Below are 27825 nucleotides of genomic sequence, written 5' to 3'. Positions count from 1 at the left end.
CATTTTAAAAGTAGCTCGCAAGCCCAAAAAGTGTGGGCACCCCTGCTGTAGTGGCTTAGTATGAGTGCATGTTTCTCTGCTGCCAATATGTCATCTCTGAAGTTTAAAACTGTGATTCTTTCTGGGCTTCCAGAGCTCAGGGTGAGCATGTGGCGAAGAATCTCATGTTGACTCTATAGGTAGAGGGTATTCATTTGCCCAGAATCTGTGAGTACCAGGGGAAGTGCTGCAGTGCAAAAGGGAATGGGGAAGCAGTCCCAGAAAACAGGAATGTGCCTGGAGCCAGGGAGAGCAGAGCAAGGAAATGATCCATGCATGTGGTCAATAGGGAGTCAAAAATTGAAGATGAGTTAAATCTGCCAAGGAAAGGAAGTTTCACCTGTAGATGAGAGTGAGACGTGGGAAGCAGTGAAGGGATGGGTGAGCTAAACCTTTATCAAACAGCAACTGGATAGGGGGAAATGCATTGGAATTTGCAGGGGACTATAAGGAAACAGAAGTCTGACTCAAGACAAAATGAGCAGAACGGGTTAAAAAAGATTTAGGGAGAGGAGCAGGAAGAGAGCTATAAAACCACCTGCTCCCAAATATGCCTGTGAAAAAGGAGAAAAACTTTTTTAAAAATGTAGAGGGGGTAGGGAAGGGGGAAGAGGAGTGAGGAGGGGAAAATGAAAAATATTGAAGAAAAAAAGTGTGGTATAGATCAGTGGTCCTCAACTTTGTCCTGGAGGACCACCAGGCCAATCGGGTTTCAGGCTAGCCATAATAATAATGGAAGTGGCAGGGATGCAAATCTCCATGCATATTCATTAGGGCTGCCCTGAAAACTCAATTGGCCTGGTAGTCCTCCAGGTCAGGGCTGGGAACCACTGGTATAGATGGTGGCCTAAGGGACTGGTTGGAGGAAAATGCTGTAGATGGCCTGAATGGAGGGAGAGAGCATGATGCTGACAAGCTTCCAGGGGTAGGAGAGAGTGGCAGGATGCTAGCTTTTGATTTGTCTACATTACCTGCCCTGCTCTTGACATTTAGATACAGGCTGGTCATTTACTACCAGATAAATTTTGGTTTTCTTTGCTAGATGTGAGGAAATTTGTTGTGCTTTTTGAGTTCAGTACCCCCAAATGACGTTCCTACTCCCACTTCATGCTGAGCCACTGGAATCGACTGTCCCCCCGCAGATCAGATCCCTTGAAGGACTCCTCAACTTTAGGAAAGCAATAAAAACATACCTCTTCACCTAATTCCCCTGTCCTTGACTGATGGATTACAAAAAAATGTCTATTGGTACCAGATCCCGGTATGTGTCACATGAGGAAAACTTGTATTGAAAAATCTTGCACTGTAACCATGGCAAATCTAACTTGTAAACTGTCTGTGTGTCAAGTTAGGATAAAACTTGTACTGGAAATCTTGCACTGTAAGGATAACTATGGCAAATTGTAACTTGTACATCACGTATATTAGTATTAGACACCCCCCTTAGTATGTGTCAAGTTAGGATAAAAACTTGTATCGTAAACTTGTACTGAAATTATGGCAAATCGTAACCTGTTAATTGTATGTTATGTATGTTTAACCTGTAACTCAGTCTGGGTTCTTTGGGGGACAATGGGATAGAAAATGAAAAACTACTATACTTGTACACAGTTGTATTATAGTGGAGGTCTTCCTACACCACTGTGTCATAAATATAAGATGCGGGAGGCACACTTTGGGTCATGCATTTTGGTCTTGTCCAATTATCCAGCACTTTTGGAAGCGAATAATATCTTATATGTCAGAGATAATTGGAAGACCCTTGCGCTGTTCTCTGACCCATTTTGTTTTGGATTTGCCAGAGGCTTTTGGTCACTTGCCTAGGGGACATAGGGCGCTGTGTAGGAAGATGAGTCTATTGGCCAAAAAATGTATTCTTCAATATTGGACGATCCCAGACCCTCCGAAGTATTGGCATTGGCGGAACTAGTTACATCAGTTGGCCATCTGGGAAGCGAGAGATGATGGAGGGGCTAGGAATATAATAATAATAATAATAACTTTATTTTTCCATACCGCCATAGTCAGACGACTTCTAGGCGGTTCACATCGAAAGAAGGCTGGACATGCAGCAAATTACAAATGTGTGAGGGGAATGTTGCAGAAGAAAGGGGGGGAGGGAATGTAAGCGGGGTTGAGAGGGGAGGGGATGTGAGAGGGGGTTGGGATTGTCTGAGAGATTGTTTCGGGTTTGTAGGGGAAAAAAGCGTAGAGCGAAGGTCAGTCTGTTTAGGTGATGAACAGAGTGGTTTTGATTGATTTTCGGAATGTGTTGTAGGTCTGTCTGGGAAGAGAAAGATGTTGTTTATGCAAATCTGGGATCCACATTTGCAAGCCTTACATCCCAAAGGCTGTAGTGCAGTCTTAAGATGGGTATCCTAATTGGGATCTCATTTAGTCAGACTGAGATTGTAATGGTGTGTGGTAGAGAGTACCATTGAGAGGGAAGGGGAAGGGGGGATTGGAGAGGGGAGATAGAGAGTACTGAAAGGTTCGAACACATAGTCATGTATAGATTAAGTGGGGTTTGATGGGGAGGGGGGTTGAATGGCATTATCTAGGTTCATAAGAGTCAATGGCCTGGGGGTGCCTTCTCTCCCTTGCTCGCCCTATGTAGTGTAGAAGGGGGGAGAGTTATGTTTTATTTGTAAACATTTATTATATTATTATATTCGATGCATCATTATTGTACTATGCACCTTGGGGTGTCATTGTGTTATATTTGATGTTGTTTGCATCAATAAAAATTGTTTGAACCTAAAAATAAATAATTTTCAAAAGTTGGCTCCCATCCTGTGGTAGCCCATAAAAACATAAGAATAGCCTTCCTGGGTCAGACCAATGGTCCATCAAGCCCAGTAGCCCGTTCTCAAGGTGGCCAGTCCAGGTCACTAGTACCTGGCCAAAACCCAAGGTGTAGCAGCATTCCATGCTACCGATCCAGGGCAAGCAGTGGCTTCCCCCATGTCTTTCTCAATAACAAATGATTGACTTTTCCTCCAGGAAACTGTCCAAACCTATAAAGCCATATTTTCTCTTCCTTCTCTTTAAGCGACCCTTTCCTGCTTAGGTGTGATTCAGGTGTAGTGCTAGCCTGTCAAATCTCTGATCCATGGAACTGGAGAGCCACAGTGGGCCGTTCCTACTCTAAGAAAAATCTTTAAACTTTTCCAGTAAATATGAGTCAATCAAGCAGCAAACACTTCAGAATCCATTATTACTCACCAAGCACTCTTTTACTGAGGCAAATATTTTTCTTGTACCAACCGCACACCCATTTACACAGCAGCACTAAAGTAACACTGCTGCACTCTTCTACTGTGTCCGTTGCTCTCCCCGAGCTGACGGCTGATCATGGGCCCCCTACCTACGCCTCCATAGAGGTGCACAGCCCATCTGCCTCTCTTCTCTCTTACAAAGAGAGAACAAGTAGGGAATGGGATAGAACACGTCAATCTTGAGACAAACAATCTTTTATTTCTATAAATTCAAAAAAATACAGGAACACATGAATAAAAACACATATATAGAAAGTCCTATGAACGTGATGTTCTAATGTTGAAAGGATCCAGTTGATGGCCCGAAGCAATCCGTGTTTCGGCCCCCAGGTGGAGGCCTGCCTCAGGGGTGTGTCTATTGGTCCACTAGGTGTCACTCCAGTGATGGGAATACAATGTAAAACAATCTTTAAAAAGACTATAAGCATATGCAATGCTCGTAAAAAAAAGCCTAAAAGGAACTCGAATCAACAGGGTACACAGGGGTTTCAGTTGACTGTATGAGTATTTAAAAATCCCTCAAGAGGCAGTGCCTCATAATTTAAACCCTAAAACCTTGCCTGATATTATGGCAAACTAAAATTATATTAAAGTATCGATGTCTCCTCAGTAAGACCAACATACAATCCCTCCACTGCAAAATACTAGACACAAACTCTAGCAAGAAGACATACCTTAATTGCACTAACTTCCAAGAAAGGAAGAGCTGCAACGTCACATATGAAAAGTCAGCACTGGAAATATTATACTGGGCCTTAAAACACCTATACACTACTAGATGAAAAAAAACAATTCCAACCATCCAAATACTACGTGCTATACAGCACCCCAGTCACAAATGAAAAACACTTGACACATCAAATAGGACACAAGGGGCCAGAGATCAATAAGAGATATGAAGGTCAAAAAACTGAACTGGAAACCCAAGAGGTCAGATTCAGCATACAGCAATATTATAGAAATCTGAAACTTAAATGCAAAATATCAAAGATGTGCATTTCCAAAAACTAACATACTCCAACCAATAAATTCAGAACAAAATACCTTCCTAACTTTGTTGTCCAAGCATTTTATTTTTCTATTTTCTTCAATCCCTGTGCATCTTTTCTGTATAGCTCTGTCTTTTTCTTGTCTTTGCAATGTCTCCTGTTTGACATTTCTTCTCTCTACCATCCTGCTCCTGTGTTTTTATCCATCTGTCCATCTCCCCTTTCTGTCCCTGTTCAATTTCAGCATCTGTCCCCACTGTGTCCCAACGTAGCCCTTATATTCAGCCCTTCTCCTTCCATACCTAGCGTCTCTTCTCTGTCTCCCTGCCCCTACCATCTCTCTTCCCTTCTTTGCATACCTCCCAGCTTGGGCCAGAATCTCTCTCTGTTGTTTCCCATCCACATCCTGCATAGAGAATGACATGGTGACAAAATTCAACACCGTTCCCGTCCCCGCGGATAACCGTGGGAAACCATCTTCATGTCATTCTTTAAGGAGAGAGGGAAGAATCAGAGTATGAATGGCCACAACCACTGACCCGCAAGCTTTGCTTTGAAGAATGCTGGTGTAGAAGGACTGAGGTTGAAATAGACAATAGAAAATGACATGGGATTATTTCCCGCGGTTATCCGCGGGGACGGGAACGGTGATGAATTTTGTCACCGTGTCATTCTCTAATCCTGCACTCCAAATCCTGGGGTCAGTATCTCTCTCCATCTACATCCCCCTCACAGTTAAGTATGGCTCCCTCCTAGACCTCTCTTGCTCTCTTCCATCCAGCATCTCTCCACCTTTCTTCCCCTCTCCCAGTCTATCTCTCGCTCTCTGTTCCATCCCCCCCAAGCTGGTCCTGCATCTGTCCCTATCCCCTCTTTTTCCCATCCTGCACCTTTTCCTGTTTGTTTGTCTGTCCCTTCCTCTATCAGCAAAGCAGCATTTAGTTCTCTGCCCTCCTCCCACCCCAGTGGAGCACCTCTCTTTTCCTTCCTCTTGCCTGCAGGTCCAGTGTTTCTCCCCTGTAGAGGCACCGCAGAGATTCACAGGAGAAGCCTCAGTTTTTCCCTGTAATGCATACAGTCATGAAAAGGAGGGGTGCGTCATAAGGAAGAACAAAAGCCCTCAGGTTGTTCCTTTCAATCACTGCAGCAGCGCATCTACCATCAGCAATCAAGGCACCTTAGCAGACCCAACGGGCCACTGGTAGTGGGAAGGAGTGAGAGAGGACTTGCTGCCAGCAGCCTGGGACACTGCATGGAGTTAGAGTAGACCAGCTGGATATCCTGTTGTGGAGATTGGGTTTGCAATTGAGGAGGCATTTGAATAGTGATCCACTTCTGGTGTTATTCCCTGATATTCAATGCTGGGGCCTCTCCCGTATTCAGCATTGAATATCTGGTTTTGCAGAGCCAGCTAATGCATAGCTAGTTCAGTCTAATACAGTAGCCTTGGGGAACCCCCCAGCCAGTCGGGTTTTCAAGATATCCCTAATCAATATGCATGAGGCAGATTTGCCTGTCTGTTACCTCTATCATATGCAAATCTTCCTCATGCATATTCATTAGGGATATCTTGAAAACCTGACTGGCTGGGGGTTTAAGAGCTACTGTATTAGACTGAACTAGCTATGCATTAGCTGGCTCTGCAAAATCAGATATTCAATGCTGAATACGGGACAGGCCCCAGCATTGAATATCAGGGAATAACAGCAGAAGTGGATCACTATTCAAATGCCTCCTCAGTTGCAAACCCAATCTCCGCAACAGGATATATAGCTGGTCTACTCTAACTCCATGCAGTGTCCCAGACTGCTGGCAGCTCTTCCTTTCTCCCTCCTTCCCACTACCAGCGGCCCGTTGGGTCTGCTAATATTCAGCACTTAGCCAGCTAGGGGGCACCGCATAAAGATAGGACTGACTTTTATATCCCCTATTTATACGGTAAACCTTGCCACTTAAGAGCTGATTGTTGGCATTTAACTGGCCAAGTGCTGACTACATCCCTGGAACACCCCCAAACTAGAGAAGCTAAGTATCATGAAACGTTCAAATATTTGCTTGGTCTCAATGACACAAGGCAAACAATTATGTCAAGAACACAGAATAGTGGAAACCAAATTTAAGAGGAAAGCAAGAGGTTAATGTTATTAGTCTGATGTGGCATTTATCACTGCTGAATCTCTCTGTCCCTTCTTTTTTGAAAAAGGTAGGGTTACCTCACAATCCTGCAGTCACCTGTGCGTAGGAATCAAAGGACCAGCAACGTCCAGACCTGCTCCCCTTCTCTATATGTAGAAGCAGTATGCAAAGTGTATTGTCGCAAGACTTACTATACATTAAAAGTGCACTTTTAAAACAGATGACTTTAATGTGAAATAGGAAATGCGAACCATCAGAGCAGTGTAATAGTATGTGGGCAAGCTTCACTGTGAAGACATTAACGCTAAAAACTTTACATTTCAGGAAGATATAGTTATATTTGTGCTGTACCATTCATAAAGCAAACATATATACTTGATCGTTTGCCTCATTTGTGTATCATACCAGCTCTTATATATACATAAATTCCACTTTTACATGTGTTATCCTGGTCACAAACACCCTATTGAGTAATGCACTGGCCTCAAAATACCAGTGAGTGGTGGCTTGATAAGCTGTTGTGTTCAGTTGTATGCTGATGTACTCAACGAATGATGTTTAAGCTGGCTTTCCCCACTGGGACTGGTGCCAGGACAGGACTTAATGATGTCACTAAAATTTATTAAAGGGAAAGTTTATGAGGGAAAATTTGACTTTGCCTCCTTTCTGACAAGTACAGGTGGTTGAGTCTTCAGTGCTGATCTAGGCTCTGGAAAAGAAACCTCACAGTAGATGTGATATTTTATCTTCTATTTTTACCCTCAAGAAACATGAAGGAGATACTGAAGTACTATAACTGGTGAAGACTGGACTCCACTAAAATAGAAGGCACATGAAGAAAGTTTCTTCATCTAAGGCTCTGAAGGGAAGACATCCGAGGATGGTAAGTGCCTTATTTACCAGGACTTGCTCTTTTTTTCATCTATGATGATTCCTGAAGATCGACTGATCATTTGTAGATTGCTTTAAAGTTTGCACTTTATTTTGTTGTATGATTATCTATCAGGAAACAGAATTCGTGACAGTAAACTAAGAGGTGTTTGGAGGTGGTCTATTCAGAGTTTCCTTGAGTTCAAAGAACCTTCTGAGAGAGACTCTCTGTTACTATACAGTAAAGTCTTTTACAAGTTCTAGGAAGAGTTGATTGCCACCATGAGAGTGTAAAGAAGACTAGATAAGACATGAAGACAAAGTCAAAAGAAGCAGCTCTCGTTCTTTATGTTTTAGTATCTCTGAAGCTATTTGTTAAGATTTTAATCCTCAGGATTGTGAGTATTTTAGGTAAATGGTAGAGAGATCGAAGAACGAGTGAGACACTGAGCCTACACAGAGCATCCACAAAAGGAGGGCCTTGAAGCATGTGGTTCCCCTGCCTTCTCAGGCACACATAGAAGGTAAGAGGTAATTTCCACCTTCACAACTGTTGCTCTGGTATATTACATACAAAGGATAGGAAACAAGGGACATCTGCAAACAAATGCATGACCCTGATCCCTTTGGTGGGCAATATTAGCAGACTTTTAGTACATTGGTTCCAAAGGACTTGGTTATTTTCTCTTTAAGCTCTGATATTCCGTAAGTTCATTAATGGAGTTGGAAGTAGAGATGTGCATTTGTTGAAGTGCATACAGTTTTGCTTTGGGTTGTTTAGGTGTGTTTTTTTTTTTTAGCATTTTTAATGCTAAATTATAAATGCATACAATCAGTGGCATAGCAAGGGTAGGAGACGCTCTGTTCTCCACCCTCCCCCCCACCCCACCACATGTGTGTCCTCCCTTCCACCGTTCCTCTTTAACTCTTTGCTGGCACGAGCAGCATCTCCAACCTGCTGCCCGCACCAGCCTTGGTTCTCCTCTGACATCACTTCTTGGTCCCGCGACCAGAAAGTGACTTCAGAGGGAGAGCCGAGGCCAGCTCGAGCATCAGGTTGGAGATGCTGCTTGCACTGGCCTACATGGGTGTGTCTAAAGTGGGTGCCTACGGCACTTAAGTCAAACTACATCCAAAATCCTCCCCTAATCACAACTACTTTCTGATAGGTGCCTCAGTGTAGATGCCTACTGGAAAGTTATAGGCACCTCCCATAAAATTAAATTTTTGTAATTGTTTTTAATGGCGCGTTCAATAATTAGCAGTGCTTATTAAGCCAATTAAAAAATTAAGCTAGGCACACCGATGTAGATGGCTAACTTTAGGCAGTATATCACATGCATAGATAGATGGGGACAATTCTATAAAATAGGCCCATTGCACATGTAAGTGTGTAGACCAGTGGTTCCCAAACCTGTCCTGGAGGACCCCCAGGCCAGTCGGGTTTTCAAGATAGCCCTAATGAATATGCATGACAGAGATTTGCATATAATGGAGATGCCATGAATGCAGATCTGCTCCATGGATATTCATTAGGGCTATCTTGAAAACCCGACTGGCCGGGGGGTCCTCCAGGACAGGTTTGGGAACCACTGGTGTAGACTAATGGTATGGTCTCCCATATGCATGTAAGTGCCACAAATTCTGCATAAGTGCTGTTCTGCAATTACCCATTTAAATTGTATCTTGTGTATTTGGAAGGGGACATAGACACAAACAAGACTTCCATTTAAGTTACACATGTAGATCACGTTTAGGCGCAAACATTTATACCAGCTCTATGGCTGGTGTGAGCACTTACACCTAACTTTAATTCATTCAATTTTTTTTTCTATACCATTCTCCCAGGGGAGCTCAGAGCGGTTTATAAGAATTCACTCAGGTATTCAAGCATTTTCCCCCTTTAAAGTGTACATATACATGGTTAGGCTAGCATATAAAGGAAGGTAGGCACCTACATTCTTTATGGACTAGGCTCTTACTAGGTGCCCCCGGGTGGGAGCACCTGCACCATCTGCCAAAGCATATAATGTAGTGCCAGACCAAAGTAAAAAGAAGAAGAAATAAAAGAACTGTCTTGGTGGCAAATCCTCCCTGTCCTTCCTCCTGATCCAATGACTCCTCCAAATAGCTTACCCCTGATCCCTCCTCCCAAATCCAGTCCACCCAAAGTAACCCCCATATGCTTCCCAATCTCCCTCTGGTGTCCCTCTGGTAGTGTAGAAGTGTGACATAGGAGCAGTCCCTCTCCATCCCTGCCCCAGTGCTGCCCTGTGTTCAAAATGGCACCAATGACCACAAAGGGTCATCCTTCCCTGAAAGGATAATCACTTTATGGAAGGAAGACCCCTTACAACAGGCTTGTCCAACCTTTTTCTATTGGGGGTCATATATTACATTTTGTAACATTCAGAGGGCAAAAACACCACAGTCATAGTTTGCTGCACGTTTTGTCGAATAGTGCCAAAATATGACAGTTCCATGGTCCCCTTCACAGTGTTCACCCGGTCTCTCTTGCTCATTTAAACCCCCCTCCCCCAACCTTCACCTAGTCTCTTTCCCCTCGCCTAGCTTCAGCTGCAGAAGAAACAGAGGGATTTCTGCTTCCCCACCACAACTTTGCTCTCTGCAAGCTTGAGCCACACGGTGCCAGAAATTCGGGTTGGTCTCACAGAACTTGAAACTGCAATATCAACCCGAACTTCTGGCACTGCATGCCTCATACTTAAAGAGAGGCGAGTTATAGCGGGGAAGCAGAAATCCTACTGTAAATGCCACATGAATTACCAATTTTTGGTAATTGGTACCAATTACCAATTTTGAGCAGTGGTGTAGTAAGAGTGGAGATGGCAGTCCGCCCCGGGTGGTGTCATGGTAGGGGTGCTGGCACCCATCCTCCTCTCCACCTCTCCTGCTCCTTCCCTGCCCCCTACTACTGCACATGAACCCTTTCCCTTCCCCCATACCTCTTTAATGTTTGGGGCGCGAGCAGCAACCCTAACCTACTGCTCATGCCTGCATCGGCTCTTCTTCTGACATCACTTCCTGGACCTGCTCCTAGGAAGTGATGTCAGAGGAAAAGCTGATGCTGGTGCGAGCAGCAGTTGGGACTGCTGCTCGCGCTTTGACCATTAAAGAGGTATGGGGGAAGGAAAGTGGCGCAGGTGCACGAGGGAGTGGGGAAGGAGTGGATGGGGTGGAGGCGGAGTAGAGGGTGGGGGAGGGGCATCACCACCCTGTTTGCCTCTTACCCTCGCTATACCACTGCTCCTGAGAGCCAGAAAAAAGCATTTGATGGGCCAGGTTCTGGCCTGCAGGCCATAGTTTGGACAAGCCTGTCTTACAAGGTGGTGTTAAGTGCAGCCACTCTATTGGCAGCTAGCATGTTGCATCAACCCAAGTGCTGTTACATTCAGTCATGCCTGCAACCTGCCTCTGCCCATTTTAAGCTTCTCTATCACCACTTCTGCCAGGTAGATGTCCTGCTATGCCTAGCTTTGTAGCGATGGGGTGAGGAGTCTACAAAAGGAATAATGAGCTTCATGAGATAGTCAAAGTGCTCAACAGACCACTTACGATATGTAAACAGGATGTACACAGATAAGCTAAGTCAGGACATTCCGTATGCAGCTTCTGTTTGTTGTGATGACCTTACACTGCTTAGGGTTCAATCTTTCTCAATGCTGAGCAATTACCAGAATATTTTCTTCCCTTGGCTATTAAGTTACCGTACTTGCTAACAGCATCAACAAAATCCAGCCATTAGCCAAAATCCAGCTGTGGGTGCCAAAGTCATCAGTAACTTTGGAATTCCCTGGCTTCTGATTTCATTTCTTCATCGCTCGTGTTTGTATAAACTAAGTGGGTTACTGAAAATGATTAAAACTCTACAAAAAGAACCCCAGAAACAAAGGGGGTCCAGTATTCAAAAAAAACCTGAGCTCCTAAATGTATGCTCCTAAGTTTGTGCCCTGTTTTCAGCCAACATAGGAGCCCTTTTACTAATCAGCACTAAACAGTGGCCTGTACTATTACCAGCACGGGTCTTTCTCACCCATTGAGGCCACTTTTAGTGCTGTTTGTATATGGCTGAATTTCCCATTTCTGCAATAATGGCCACACACTAATTCTCCAGTTAGCAAGTAGCCATTACCGCGTGAGCAGTTACTGACACCTATTTTGTAGGCAGTAAGGGCTCGCACTAATCCTGCAATGCCCAAACATGCCCCCTAATCTAAAAAAATAAATGTTATTTTTAAGCACATGGATATTGTACACACATGCAAAAACTACTACGGGACACCTGATTGCACCCCTTGGTAGTGCATTTTAACCAGTGGTAAACACGTTAATTGCTTGCCACTGCTTAGTGGTTACAAGCTCGAATTCACCCAGCCCTGGTTTGTGGACTCCCTGGTAGGGCTACCAGAAAAAGCAAGATTGCAGCTACAGTTCAGAATTTGTTAGATATTACATTACATTAGAGATTTCTTTTCCGCCATTACCTTGAGGTTCAAGGTGGATTACAAAAAAGTAATAGATGGAGGGTTACAGTAGAAGATCTCTGGTTATTTTTAGAGAGGATAAAAAGAGGGTCAGGTTGATTTGGGGGTCAGGAAGAAGATGGGGGGAAGGAAGGTAATTGTGGTGTTAAGACTTTGTCAGGGATTTCTTGAAGAGTATAGCTTATGTCAACCACCAAGGAAGCACCAGGAGTGCACAGCTGAGGGAGACCCACTCTCTATTCCAGTAGATGGAGTGTCATCTTCAGGTACACATGGCAGGAGTGGACAACGTCCAGGCCGATTTTATCAGCAAACAGACTCTGGATCTGGGAGAATGGACACTGTCTGCCACAGCCTTCCTTCACTGGGGTCGCCCAACATTTGATCTGATGGCAATAGTGAGAAACAAGAAGGTGAACTTGGTGATCTGGCCCAACCATGGCCAAAGAACAAGCTCTTGTATGCATTTCCTCTGTGGCCCATGATAGGCCGGATACCTCAGAATTGCAGGCTATTTGAGAAAAGTAATTCTTGTGGTGCCAGATTGGCTGCACAGACCGTGGTATGCAAATCTAGTGTATCTTAAGAGGGGCCCAGGTCTCAGACTGAAAGTGTAGCCGGACCGTCTTTGTCAGAGGTCATAGAAGATCCGGATTGCTTTGCTCTTATGGCATGGCTCTTGAGCGCACGGAATTAGCACGCAAAGGCTACTCAGAGGTAATGATTGGTACTCTTCTGAGAGGTCTCTGCTTATGCTAAGGCATGGGAAACATTCCAGCACTGCTGCATTAAGGAGAAGGCGGAGCCTTTTTCTGATCCAGGCAGACATTGACAAGGGTTTTACACTGGTATCCCTCAGCGTTCAAGTAGTGGAACGCTATTGTTTTAGGGCTTAAGAGTCTAAAGATTCCTTGGTGTCTCATCTGTATATAGCCAGATTTCTAAAGGGGGCACTGAGGCTCAGGCCCCAGTAAAACATCCATCTCCATCATGGAACCTTAAAGTGGTTTTGCAGGGCCTCAGTCAGGTTCCATATGAGCCATTTATATTTTAATTTAATTTACCTTGTTTAAACAACATCTGATAAAAACAATTGGACATAACTATTTAGTTTTCTTTCACCCTCAGTTGTTCTGTTTTTTACATTGCAACAAATAAATACAAATACAATAGTGGTTTTTAGCACAGGGAGCCTATGAGCATTGAGAGCAGCGCAGGGCATTCAACGCAGCTCCCTGCGCTAAAAAACATTATCACGGTTTAGTAAAAAGGGAGGGGTTATATTTGTCTATTTTTCTATAGTTGTTACTGAGGTGACATTGCATAAATTCATCTGCCTTGACCTCTTTGAAAAAACCCTGGAATGTAAATGATAATTAACATTTTCTCTGCATACAGTGTGCTTTGTGTTTTTTTTAATTTTATTGTTGGTAGATCATTTTGACTTGGTCATTTTAAAAGTAGCTCACAAGCCCAAAAAGTGTGGGCACCCCTGGTGTATACTATATGTAAGTTGTCACAGGGTAGGCCATTTGACTGAGCTGGGTAGTGAAAAGATACCGATGTCTAGGGCTAGGCAAGGGAAAATACTATCCCAAAAAGAAAGAACCTCAACCTCAACACCTCAACCCAGAACTAAAGCCAGACAGGGAAGGTTTAGTGTAGAGCAAGAAAGTACCTATTTGTTTTCGCCTGAATTAGAGAAGGGAGAACAATGGGCAGGAGGAACTAAAAGTACTCAGGATATTGTTCCTAGGGGGAAGGTGCACCACACATCTCATAACATTCATGGGGGACATAATTCCAGGCAATACCAGGAACATTCTAGCCCTCAATTTAGCCAGGGACAAGCCACACCTGTAGCTCATTATCCTGAGGCTTATAAGGACCAGCAGCAGTGCTCAGCAGGGAGACAGCCAATGAACCAACCCACACGAGAGGAAACAGAAAGGTGAAGGAAAACCAGTTCCTAGGACACGTAGCAGCATACCTCAACCTAACACCCAGGTCAGACCTAGTTATTTGGAATCTGAAATGCTAGATGATTTCATGACGGAAGCTTCAGATAATGAAGACTATGTAGACCCTAAGGAAGTCATGGATTTTAAGGAAGGGAATGGTGATACTGACCTGTGGGACATGAAAACAGATGGGGTTTAAAGGAAGTTATGCTGAGACTTGGGCAAATAGCAAAACTATAAAGTAAAAAAGGATTTGCCAGTTTGTGGAGCCAAGTTATGGGGCTGACTGTCTCTGAACTTTAAGTTAAAAGAAAGGTTACTGAAAGCCTTAGCGGCTTGGGAAGGTTCCTGCATCCTGCTGGTGCATGAACCAGAGTTTTCTAGGCTGTGGCAGTTAGCACTGCACAGCCCTGGCAGTAATTTTTGAGACATTTTTTCCTTTTTGGGGGTTTTCTCATAGACTGGATTGTGGGTCCTAGTTGGGAGGGACCACAGTCAGCGGTCATTGTGGGAGGAGGTCCCTTCTGCCCTGAGCTCAGCATCCAAGGAGCTCAGAGGCAAGATCCAGTCTAAAGCTGCAATAAGCCATTGTGAGCTAGAGACTGAATCAAATTGCATGGAAGTATTTTGAAATCTATTGTATATTGCACTGGAATAGAAAAGAGTCATTTTGGACTGTATCTGTGAAATACAAGTTTTTCTTTTGAACTGTGAGTGCAATTTGGGTTTTTGGAAGCTAAAATTCCTATTGGAATAAAGTATTTTGAGTTGGAAGCAAGCTGGGTATCTTATTTTACTTGATCCACCAACTCCAATTAGAACTGATAATCCGCTCGGTCAGCACCATGTGCTCTGGGCTCTTTTGGCTACTCTTGCTTGGGAGCAGTCCGGCCTGGTGACACACAGTGACAATGTGTATTGCAAGACATTGCTTGTTTATCAAGTTAAAATTTAATAAAATGTTTTGCTTGTCTTGCAAAACACTTGCAAACCAAGGTTTTACTGTATTTAAATGTTTAACCTCTGTATCGGTGGGAATTTAAGGGGAAACCTATTGAAATATCTGACTGATTATAACATCTCATACATTTAATTGTAATAATTTAAATTGTAATGTAATTGCATCACATCACCACTAGAGATTTTACAATTACAGTAGTCTAATCTTTATTAGGAAACTCCCTTAGTAAGTGCTTTGTGTCATATGCCTTATTTTGTCACAACAAAAAAGTGCACAAAATATCGTATCTATGAACAAACTTAACTTGAGTTAGCCACCATTTTTTTCGCATAAAGTTCCTCAGAATGCCACACGATTTTAACGTATGGTAGCTGTCCTCATAAGAACCTTTGTATTATGCGTTTTTTCATTCAATATATTATTTTATGGTTTTCTTTATAAGTTATAAAGTGCTTGTGCTTAATACTATAATAGCAAATGTAGCTTTTACTTAGCTTTTTCTTAATAAACTGGGTCTGGCTCAATCCCCACCGACGCGTTTCATTATTTCATCAGGGTCGGGGAAGGAGAACGCTGTGAAGAGCAAAACATTATATTAGCTTAAAGTTTAAGAACCCAGCAATATTGAAAATTTAAAATTTAAAATCGCCACAATGCTTACCAGAGCAGTATACTATCTTAGCTGAATGCTAAATCCATGGTTTATGAGCCGGAAGTAAGAACACACCGGCAAAATGGAAGCTAATGAACAAAACTCATGGGTCATGTGACTCAAAACTGACCAATGCACACCACCCCCGCAGCCCTTTAACTCGTATACCACAGACATCTGATGGTGAAGTCATATGCTCGCTGTGAGCCAATCACTAGTTAAATTTAAGCCATGGGGATACATGGTGTTAAGCTTAAACATCCATCGCAATTCCTTGATGTTCAAATTGTGTTCATAATTTCCTCCCTCCCACCCAACATGAACCGTATCAATAATACGCCATTTTAAATCAGTGATTTTGTGTTTCATTAGGGACCAATGACGGACCAAAGGAGCAGTCTCAACTCCAGTATTGACACGTGATTTATGTTCATTAAGTCGAATATGCATAGGCCGGCTGGTACGACCTATATAAATTTTTGGACAAGGGCAAACGATCATGTAAATCACATGATCAGTTTTACAGTTAGTTCTCGTTTTAGCTGTATAAACCTGGCCAGTATAGGGATGAGACCAAGTTTCCCCTACCAATGCATATTCGCACCATTGACATTGTTCACATCTATAGTGACCATTGATTGTAAAGGGTTCATTTCGTTTATGTTTGTAATGACCAATAAGTTCCCCCAAATTTTTTGCTCTTTTAAACGCAAAAGTGGGCGGGCCATAGTCCTTCCCCATGATCAATCTAATGATGTGCCAATGTTTAAGAACAATATTCTTGATGTCATAAGCCAGGTGGGAGAATTGTTGAACACATACCAACAGGTTATCCTCTTCAGGCTTTTGTTTATATTGCAAGAGTAGATATCTATGTGCATATTTAGCACGCGTGTATGCTCGTCGTATAACATGCTTAGGGTATCCACGTTGTTGAAACCGTTTCTTCAATACCCGGGCTTGGATCTTATATTCAGTAGTGGAATGACAAAGTCTCCTCAACCGTAAGAATTGACTATGAGGCAGACTGTTCTTAAGTTGTTGAGGGTGAAAACTGTGGTAACGGAGAAGGCTATTGCGGTCAGTGGGTTTACGAAAAATTGTTGTTAGTAATGACCCCTGTGATTTAAAAATAGCCATGTCTAAAAATGGTATTTCCTGATGGTTAATGGTAGCGGAGAATTGAATATTAGGATCTAAATGATTTAACCACTCAAGAAAGGAATTGAAAGTGTGGACATCAGATTTCCAGATGCAAAAAATGTCATCTAGATAGCGTCTCCAAACTGTGATGTTCTGAAACCAAGGGGAGGTATAGATATGTTGTTCCTCCAATTGGGCCATATACAATGTTGCGACAGAGGGAGCCATGGATGCCCCCATGGCTATCCCATGGATTTGTAAATAAAATTCCCCATTGCACCAAAAATAACTCTTGGTAAGCACCAGTGTTGCCAATTCCATCAAGAAGGCTGAAGAGATCCGCTGACAAAAAGTTTGGTTGACAAATATTTGTTGGAGCAAATTTAATGCACCTGAAATAGGGATCATGGTGTATAAAGCCTTGATGTCTAGCGTTATCAAGAGTCCATCAGTTTGAGATTGCGGAATGGAATTCAAAATATTAATCATGTGAGTGCTATCCTTGACATGAGATCTAATATTCAAAATCTCTTTTTGTAAAAATAAATCCAAAAATTTGGAAAGGGGTTCAAGCACAGAATGAGTCATCGAAACGATGGGACGCCCAGGAGGATGGGAAATAGATTTATGAATTTTCGGTAGAAACCTTATTCGTGGAGTGTTGTGAAATGGAGGACAAAGAAAAGCAGCTTCTTTAGTTGTAATCATCTTTTTCTTTAAGGCATGAGAAACAATAAATTTATAAATTTCTCTCTTTATAAATTTCTACGTAAACTCCACACTCAGCATTATTTTTTGGATAAAGAACTTACCACTGATTCATCCTTGATAGCACGTAAATCTGGATGGCATCCACCCCTTCCTCTCCACCCAAATCTAACAACCTGGATGGATTTAGTGCTCCATGATGTTGAAATATTAGAAGAAAATTCTATTTCTCCTTCAGACAATCTCACTAAATGGCAACGGCTTGCTTTGAGAGATTTACGTAGTAATCAGGATATTGTAATCTCTCGCGCTGATAAGGGTGGTGCTATCGTACTGCAATCTTGTACGGATTACCTAGCAGAGGTAACCAAACATGTAGATGATGACCCTGTGGTTGATTTAAAAATCTATATATCTGGTATTGTTTCTCATGCCTTAAAGAAAAAGATGATTACAACTAAAGAAGCTGCTTTTCTTTGTCCTCCATTTCACAACACTCCACGAATAAGGTTTCTACCGAAAATTCATAAATCTATTTCCCATCCTCCTGGGCGTCCCATCGTTTCGATGACTCATTCTGTGCTTGAACCCCTTTCCAAATTTTTGGATTTATTTTTACAAAAAGAGATTTTGAATATTAGATCTCATGTCAAGGATAGCACTCACATGATTAATATTTTGAATTCCATTCCGCAATCTCAAACTGATGGACTCTTGATAACGCTAGACATCAAGGCTTTATACACCATGATCCCTATTTCAGGTGCATTAAATTTGCTCCAACAAATATTTGTCAACCAAACTTTTTGTCAGCGGATCTCTTCAGCCTTCTTGATGGAATTGGCAACACTGGTGCTTACCAAGAGTTATTTTTGGTGCAATGGGGAATTTTATTTACAAATCCATGGGATAGCCATGGGGGCATCCATGGCTCCCTCTGTCGCAACATTGTATATGGCCCAATTGGAGGAACAACATATCTATACCTCCCCTTGGTTTCAGAACATCACAGTTTGGAGACGCTATCTAGATGACATTTTTTGCATCTGGAAATCTGATGTCCACACTTTCAATTCCTTTCTTGAGTGGTTAAATCATTTAGATCCTAATATTCAATTCTCCGCTACCATTAACCATCAGGAAATACCATTTTTAGACATGGCTATTTTTAAATCACAGGGGTCATTACTAACAACAATTTTTCGTAAACCCACTGACCGCAATAGCCTTCTCCGTTACCACAGTTTTCACCCTCAACAACTTAAGAACAGTCTGCCTCATAGTCAATTCTTACGGTTGAGGAGACTTTGTCATTCCACTACTGAATATAAGATCCAAGCCCGGGTATTGAAGAAACGGTTTCAACAACGTGGATACCCTAAGCATGTTATACGACGAGCATACACGCGTGCTAAATATGCACATAGATATCTACTCTTGCAATATAAACAAAAGCCTGAAGAGGATAACCTGTTGGTATGTGTTCAACAATTCTCCCACCTGGCTTATGACATCAAGAATATTGTTCTTAAACATTGGCACATCATTAGATTGATCATGGGGAAGGACTATGGCCCGCCCACTTTTGCGTTTAAAAGAGCAAAAAATTTGGGGGAACTTATTGGTCATTACAAACATAAACGAAATGAACCCTTTACAATCAATGGTCACTATAGATGTGAACAATGTCAATGGTGCGAATATGCATTGGTAGGGGAAACTTGGTCTCATCCCTATACTGGCCAGGTTTATACAGCTAAAACGAGAACTAACTGTAAAACTGATCATGTGATTTACATGATCGTTTGCCCTTGTCCAAAAATTTATATAGGTCGTACCAGCCGGCCTATGCATATTCGACTTAATGAACATAAATCACGTGTCAATACTGGAGTTGAGACTGCTCCTTTGGTCCGTCATTGGTCCCTAATGAAACACAAAATCACTGATTTAAAATGGCGTATTATTGATACGGTTCATGTTGGGTGGGAGGGAGGAAATTATGAACACAATTTGAACATCAAGGAATTGCGATGGATGTTTAAGCTTAACACCATGTATCCCCATGGCTTAAATTTAACTAGTGATTGGCTCACAGCGAGCATATGACTTCACCATCAGATGTCTGTGGTATACGAGTTAAAGGGCTGCGGGGGTGGTATGCATTGGTCAGTTTTGAGTCACATGACCCATGAGTTTTGTTCATTAGCTTCCATTTTGCCGGTGTGTTCTTACTTCCGGCTCATAAACCATGGATTTAGCATTCAGCTAAGATAGTATACTGCTCTGGTAAGCATTGTGGCGATTTTAAATTTTAAATTTTCAATATTGCTGGGTTCTTAAACTTTAAACTTTAAGCTAATATAATGTTTTGCTCTTCACAGCGTTCTCCTTCCCCGACCCTGATGAAATAATGAAACGCGTCGGTGGGGATTGAGCCAGACCCAGTTTATTAAGAAAAAGCTAAGTAAAAGCTACATTTGCTATTATTATAGTATTAAGCACAAGCACTTTATAACTTATAAAGAAAACCATAAAATAATATATTGAATGAAAAAACGCATAATACAAAGGTTCTTATGAGGACAGCTACCATACGTTAAAATCGTGTGGCATTCTGAGGAACTTTATGCGAAAAAAATGGTGGCTAACTCAAGTTATTTTGTCACAAACATTTCATCACAACTTCATTTTTTTTTCCAGCTAAACGCTATTTTGCTAAAATGGATTTTAATGGTCACATCCAGAATGAACACTTTTGGAAAAAGCAAGGATCATCCAGTTTTTACTGCATCTTGCAGTAACACCTATCAGTATTAGTAATGAATTGGGTTATTTGGGGAAAAAAATGTGGGGCCTCCTTTTTTCTTGACATTTGTAATATTTTCTAGTGCTTTCTTTCTGTCATTAAATTTAAAGCATTACTAGATAATTAATAGAAAACCAAACCCACATTCACTGTTTACTCCTTGCTGAGATGTTTCAGGATGATTTGTAGCCCAGGAATAACATTATAATTCTGCCTTATTCGTGTCTATCATGAATTCTTTAAAACTGCTTTTGTAGTTCAGACAAATGGTAAGGTACTTCCTCCTCTCCAAGTACCTCATATGAAATTCTCTACTGCCACCTGCTGACAACTTAGATAGTTTGGCTTTTAGGCAGAGAATCTTTCAATATCAGCTGTCTGGATTGCCCAGACAAAACTAGGGTTACTATAAGGCTGGGGGAAAAAAAGGAGGACAGATTGAGACATCCGGGCTTTACTTCCACTGAAAGCAATAGAAGTAATACCTGGATTTCTCAATCTGTCCTCCTTTTTCTGGAGCCATACTGTAACCCTAGACAAGACCCATCTCTACCAGGTCTTGGTGCCAGAGGTGCTCTTCCAGTCTGTTCAGTACATGTTAAATGTCAGTCAGTCTCACTCTGCTGTCAAAGGTCTGCTGTTCTGCAGGTTGAAGCCTGTTTACACTCTTTATCCCAGTGGCATAGCTGGGTGTGGGGTTACCAGATGCCTGGGGAAACCCAGATATGTCCTCTTGTTAAAGAACTGTCCAGGTGCCCGGATGAACTTTCTAGAACCCATCATTTTGTCCGGGGTTTGGAAAGCTCCAACAAACTCTGGCTGCATCTAAAGGGCCTCTGAGCATTCGTAGATGTCACCCACATCCGCGCATGCTCCGGGCCCTCCAGACACGGCCAGAGCTATCAGGGAAGAAGAGAGGAGGCTTTGTGGGGGCGGGACGGGATTGGGTTGGAGGCAGGATGGGACAAGGCTAGAGTTGGGACAGAGGCAGAACAGGGCGGGGCCATATGTCTGAGGTTTTGCGGTCCAAAATATTGGCAACCATAGCTGGGTGGGCACAGGCTCACCCTGTCCGTCCCCTTAACTCACTTCTGGTGTGGCCATCTGGGTCTCCTCACTTCCTTTACTGGATCAGTCCATGACCTGGCAACTCCCTTCCTATCTACCTTACCTTATTCACAAGTAGCAGCAATGCACATCTGCTGCCTGCGGTGGTCTCTGCAGGCTTCCCTCCGCCACGTCCCAGCAGTGGAAACAGGAAATGACAAATCAACAAGGTGGGACATGGCAGAGGGAAGCCTGCAGAGACCAGCGCAGGCAGCATATGTGTAATTATCAGTAAAGATAACCAGTTAACTGCTGCTAAAAATGACTAGAGAGCTGCCAATAAGCGAGTAAACTGGTCTGCAGTCATTCCCAGCCAGTTAACTCATTTTGAATTTCAGCTGGAATTAAACTAAATAAACATAGCTTATAAAACTTAAATATTTTATTTCTCATCAAATAGTTAAGCTCTGGAACTCATTGCCAGAGGATGTGGTGTAAGAAATGAAAATATTAATATTTTCTAATGGTGTTAGTTATTGCAAAATAACACAGTATGGGGTGGATGCTCTGACTGATGAGCCACCACAGGGGTCTCTATAGCACTGGCACTGCAAGCAGACTACATTATTGTGGTTTGTTGGGGGCGTTTGTGTTTTTTAAAATATATATAATAAGAATGCATTGCAGAAGTGCAGCTGGGGTTTGAACTGGCTCCAGCGTTGGGGATTATGGAGTTGACGCTCTGACCAATGAACCACAGCAGGGGTCCCTCTAGCACTGGCACAGCAAACACACTACATTATTGTGGTTTGTTGGGGGCGTTTGTGTTTTTTAAAATATATATAATAAGAATGCATTGCAGAAGTGCAGCTGGGGTTTGAACTGGCTCCAGCGTTGGGGATTATGGAGTTGACGCTCTGACCAATGAACCACAGCAGGGGTCCCTCTAGCACTGGCACAGCAAACACATTACATTATTGTGGTTTGTTGGGGGCGTTTGTGTTTTTTAAAATATATATAATAAGAATGCATTGCAGAAGTGCAGCTGGGGTTTGAACTGGCTCCAGCGTTGGGGATTATGGGGTAGACGCTCTGACCAATGAACCACAGCAGGGGTCCCTCTAGCACTGGCACAGCAAACACACTACATTATTGTGGTTTGTTGGGGGCGTTTGTGTTTTTTAAAATATATATAATAAGAATGCATTGCAGAAGTGCAGCTGGGGTTTGAACTGGCTCCAGCGTTGGGGATTATGGGGTAGACGCTCTGACCAATGAACCACAGCAGGGGTCCCTCTAGCACTGGCACAGCAAACACACTACATTATTGTGGTTTGTCGGGGGCGTTTGTGTTTTTTTAAAAAAAATAACAATGCATTGCACTGCGTATGTTCTGTTCCAGCAGGAACTTATCTAACCTTTTCTTGAATCCCTGAAGGGTGTTTTCCCTTATAACAGCCCCTGGAAGAGCATTCCAGATTTCTACCACTCTCTGGGTGAAGAAGAACTTCCTTATGTTTGTACGGAAGCTATTTCCTTTTAACTTTAGCGAGTGCCCTCTCGTTCTCTTTACCTTGGAGAGGGTGAACAATCTCTCTTTCTCTTCTAAGTCAATTCCCTTCAATATCTTGAATGCTTCAATCATGTCCCCTCTCAGTATCCTCTTTTCAAGGGAGAAGAGGCCCAGTTTCTCTAGCATCTCATTGTACGGCAACTTCTCCAGTCCCTTAACCATTTTTGTTGCTCTTCTCTGGACCCTTTTGAGTAGTACTATGTCCTTTTCCATGTACGGCGACCAGTGTTGGATGCAGCATTCCAGGTGGGGGCGTACCATGGCTCAATACAATGGCATGATAACCTTTTCAGATTTGTTTGTGATCCCCTTCTTAATCATTCCTAGCATTCTGTTTGCCATTCTCGCTGCCGCCGCACATTGCCTGAACAGTTTCATTGACTTGTTTACAACTACTCACAAGTTTCTTTTTTGGGAGGCTTTCTCCGAGTATAGCCCCAGACATCCTGTATTTGTGCATATGATTTTTGTTACCGACAGCATCACCTTGCACTTATCCACGTTGAACCTCATTTGCCATTTTGTGGCCCATACTTCGAGTGTGTTTAGGTCTTCGCAATCCTTCTGTGTCTTCACTACTCTGAATAGCTTTGAATCGTCCGCAAATTTAATCACCTCACTCGTCGTGTCAATTTCTAGGTCGTTTATAAATATGTTGAAGAGCATAGGCCTGAGCACCAAACCCTGCGGCACTCTACTCATGACACTTTTCCAGTCCGAGTATTGTCCATTTACCTCTGTTTCCCATCTGTCAACCAGTTTATAATCCACGTGAGTATATCACCATCGATTCCATGGCTCACAATTTTCCAAAGTAGATGTTTATGCGGGAGCTTGTCAAACGCCTTCTGAAAATCTTGATATACGATGTCGACTGGGTCACCCTTGCCTATCTGCCTATTTACTCCTTTGAAGAAGTGCAGTCCTTCGAAGAAGTGCAGTAAATTCATCAAGTAAGATCTTCCTTTGCATTAAAGTTGCTCGCCTTAGCGAGAGCGCCTTTGCGAAGGGGCTTGAGAAGGGACAAGCCACCGCTAAATGAGAAGCAGAAGGAGACCACTGCAGGAGCAGAGGACACATATCTAGACAGGCACAGAGGACACACAACCAGGCAGGCTCAACAGGTACAGAGGACACACAACCAGGCATGCTCAGCGGGCACAGAGGACACACAACCAAGCAGGCAAAGAGGATACACAACCAGGTAGGCTCAGCAGGCACTGAGGACACACAACTAGGCAGGCACTGAGGACACACAACCAGGCAGGCACAGCAGACACAGAGGACACATAACCAGGCAAGCACAGGAGACCCAGCAGGCGCAGAGGGCACAGCAGGTGCAGAGGACAGCCAGCAGATGCAGAAGACATCCACAGCAGACTGGCAAACAGGCAGCAATGGAAGCAGCAGACAGAAGCAGGATATTGAGCTACACAGTTTTCTGCACCATCTGCCATATGTATGACTACCTCCCCTCTGGGAGGCGGTCTTACATATGCTCGATGTGGAGAACCTGAAGAAACAAGTCAGACTCCTGAAGGGCAGAATATTGGAATTGGAGGCACTTCAAGCCAGTGGCGTACCTAGGGTATGTGGCACCCGGGGCCCATCATTTTTTGACACCCCCCCCCCCCATGTAAAATTTTTTTTTTTTTTTTTTTTTTTGCAATAACCATGAAATGGAATAAATGGTCAGAATAGAAACAGGCAGTGAAAATTTTCTTTTTTTTTTTTTTTTTTTTTCCCCAAAGTATTTTTATTGAGAATGGCAAAAGGTCCAGACAAGCAACCATGGTCTGTACAGAAACTTATACATTATCAAAAAGAACACAGAATGAGAGTAACAGCAACAACAAGCATGAACAAGCCTCTCCCAAGAGAAAATTGCCAATGAGAGGCATAGCAATACACAACAAAAGGCCAAAACTTGGGGCAAGCAAACAAATCCCACCCCAGAACCCACAAGAATAATAAGCCGGACTAGACCCTCAGCCATATTTTATAATGAAAAAAACCCCCACAAGCAACAACACCCAGACCGCTCACCAGACACACCAATCCGCACAACAAGCACCCAAGAAACACCCAGCCACCACCCAGACAAAACTACCAGACACACCTACCCCACCAAGCCCAGACCCAACCCCCCCTCCCCAGAGAGTGCAAGCGCAAAGTGGACCGTGAAAAGGGCAGCTGCAGAAGTGGAAAGCCCCAGATAAGTAGGTTAGCTAAAGAAAGCCCACAGATAGAAGAAATCAGGATAACAGAAGTTCCAACAAATGCTCCCACAGAAAATTTTCTTTTATTGAACCTCATTTATGTAACCATTATTCCAAACATAACATAACATAAATTATGTCTGAATTGTCATGACATCAGAAGTACATATGGAGTAGTTGCAGGTGATGCTTGGGACAGTTCTGATTATGTTAGTTTGGTTTTATGTGTTTTTTTAATAGAAGGGTTTTTATTTCTTTTTTTAAGGTTTTGTAGTTTGTGGTCGAGGTCAATAGGTTGTAGAGTTGGGGGTCAAGTGTTGCAGCTCGAATGGCTAGGAGGTTGTCGAACAGTTTTTTTCTTTTGACGTTTTTGGTTGGAGGGTGTGTGAATGGTGCGTGAGTTCTCCTATGTCTGTTTGAAGTGGATTGAATTATTTAGCTGAAGAAATTAGTTACCCCCCCCCATTCCACACACATTAATTCTCTTCCATTTTTGTTCCCATTATAAAAAAACACTGATAAGTTCCCAGGAAAAAAATACATTAAAATAAGAAGTGAAAACAAAGGCCCCTACAGATGAGAACATAACATAAGAATAGCCTAACTGGGTCACACCAATGGTCCATCATGCCCAGTAGCCCATTCTCATGGTAGCCAATAGTGCTGCCCGATTCAGAGAAAAATATTTCATTCGATCCGATTCACCCTGTTGAATCGATTTTTCGATTAGATTCACTGTTAATGACACCGCTTTTTAAGTTTAAACAAAGTATAACAATAAATTTCACAACAACAATAAATTTCACAAAGTACTTAAAAAAAAAAAATCACATTTTTCCATTAAAGCAGTTCTGGAGACATTTGCTTGAACAGTCTTTTTTCCCAGTCCATAAGCAAGCAATATGAAAAAGATTTCCTTAATTATCTACTCAAACATTTTTGCTATTTACTTTCATTGTACCTATACTATTATTCAGTAGAAAAAATGGACTTAACTGTGCAGGAAATGAATCTCCTCATACACCCACCATATAGTGCAAAAATGTGCAAAGGTCTGTTTTTTTCTTTCGATCACTACATAGCCTAATGCCACACAAGCAGCGCTGTTACAAACATATTCTGAAGGTCAATGCTAAGGTTGACAAAGTTTCCTTCCTTGGACCAGAAGGAGATACTGACAAACCACTGGAAGAGATTCTAAAACAACTACCCAGAAATAACACCCAAAGACCCACTCAGTGTGTGAACCAGTTGAGTGGAGTGGACTAACTGGGGGTGGAAATGGGCCCAGAGTTTGCTCAGCAGAATTTCCCAGACTACCTCTTCCTCTCAACACACTGACATGCTACCACCACCACCAACACTAGGAACACCTCACCGAGTATGCCAGCAATGCTTATAAACTTTATAAAACACATTATTATATTTTCTTATAAAGCATATATTTTAACTGAACTCAGCCTTGCTATTCACAAAAATAGAAAAGTTCCCATTTCAAGCTGTCTCATGTACACTTTTCAAATCTAACATATTGTAATCACAAAACAGAAAATAAAATTATTTTTTCTACCTTTTGTTCTCTGATCAATATTCAAATCTTGTTGGTCCCAGGCTCTTGTTGTCTTGCTTGCCAGGGTCTCCTTTCTCCGTGCTAACCATCCGTCTGCCATCTCTGTTCTCCCCTTCCGTTTCCCTTCCCTCTCCCGGAGATCTGGCATCTTTCCTTTTTTTTGTCTCCATCCACAGATTCACCTTTTCTCAACTCCCCACCACCCCAGGATCCACCATCTCTCCCTTTCTGTTCCCAACTATCCTCCTATCCAGTATCTCTATCCCCCCTCCACACCATCCCCTGTTTCCAAGTTCTCTCCCTTTCTGTTCCTTCCCTCCCTAAATCCCATTATGCACCATCTCTCTCCCACTCCTCTGTTTTTAGACCCATTATTTCTAACCCCCAAAGTCTGGCATATGCATGTATCTTTGAACCCCCCCTTCCCTCTCTCCCTCTGTGTACTTTTACACCAGGACCCCCCTCCCCCGAAGGTCTGTCCCCCCTCCGAAGGGCTACACCCCACCCCTGAAGACCTGCACCCCCCGAAGGACTTTACCTCCCACCCGAAGGTCTGTCCCCCTCTGAAGGCCTAAACCCCACCCCTGAAGGACTGCACCCCCCCCCCCGAAGGCCTGCACTCCCTTGAAGGTCTGCACCCCCCCGAAGGCCTGTCCCCCCCTTGAAGGCCTGTCCCACCCCCTTGTAGGCCTGTCCCCCCCTTTAAGGCCTGCCTGCCTGCCTTTCCCCCCCTTGAAGGCCTGTCTCCCCCTTGAAGGCCTGCACCCCCCTTGAAGGCCTGCACCCCCCCTTGAAGGCCTGCACCCCCCCTTGAAGGCCTGCACCCCCCCTTGAAGGCCTGTCCCCCCCCCCTGTAGGCCCGTCCCCCCCCTTGTAGGCCTGTCCCCCCCCCTTGTAGGCCTGTCCCCCCCTTGAAGGCCTGCCTGCCTTTCCCCCCTTGAAGGCCTGCACCCCCCTTGAAGGCCTGCACCCCCCCTTGAAGGCCTGCACCCCCCCTTGAAGGCCTGCCCCCCCCCCCCTTGTAGGCCTGTCCCCCCCCCTTGTAGGCCTGTCCCCCCCCCTTGTAGGCCTGTCCCCCCCTTGAAGGCCTGCCTGCCTTTCCCCCCTTGAAGGCCTGCACCCCCTTGAAGGTCTGCACCCCCCCCAAGGCCTACACCCCCCCCCGAAGGTCTGCACCCCCCTGAAGGCCTGCCTGCCCCCCTTGAAGGCCTGCACCCCTTGAATGTCTGCACCCCCCCCCCGAAGGCCTGTCCCCCCTTGAAGGCCTGCCTGCCTGTCACCCCCTCCCCCTTGAAAGCCTGCTTGCCTGCCCGCCCGCCCCACCCTGAAGGCCTGATGCCCCGACCCACCCCGAAGGACCGCTCG

At 43.5% G+C, this 27825-nt stretch overlaps 1 protein-coding gene across 1 annotated transcript in view; it reads left to right on the top strand.

Annotated features, from left to right (window-relative positions):
* The first annotated feature begins 13746 nt into the window (after positions 1–13746).
* Positions 13747–27825, top strand: part of RASSF6 (Ras association domain family member 6) — a 145033-nt gene continuing 130954 nt past the window's right edge. Inside the window, exon 1 of the mRNA XM_033961771.1 lies at positions 13747–13824. The gene's annotated coding sequence lies outside the window, so the exon portion shown is untranslated. The remainder of the gene's footprint in view (positions 13825–27825) is intronic.

The sequence above is a fragment of the Geotrypetes seraphini genome, chromosome 1 (genome assembly GCF_902459505.1).
Source record: "Geotrypetes seraphini chromosome 1, aGeoSer1.1, whole genome shotgun sequence".
Classification (NCBI taxonomy): Eukaryota; Metazoa; Chordata; class Amphibia; order Gymnophiona; family Dermophiidae; genus Geotrypetes; species Geotrypetes seraphini.
The sequence above is the reverse complement of the archived record's forward strand: the minus strand, read 5'-3'. Positions and strand labels throughout refer to the sequence as shown.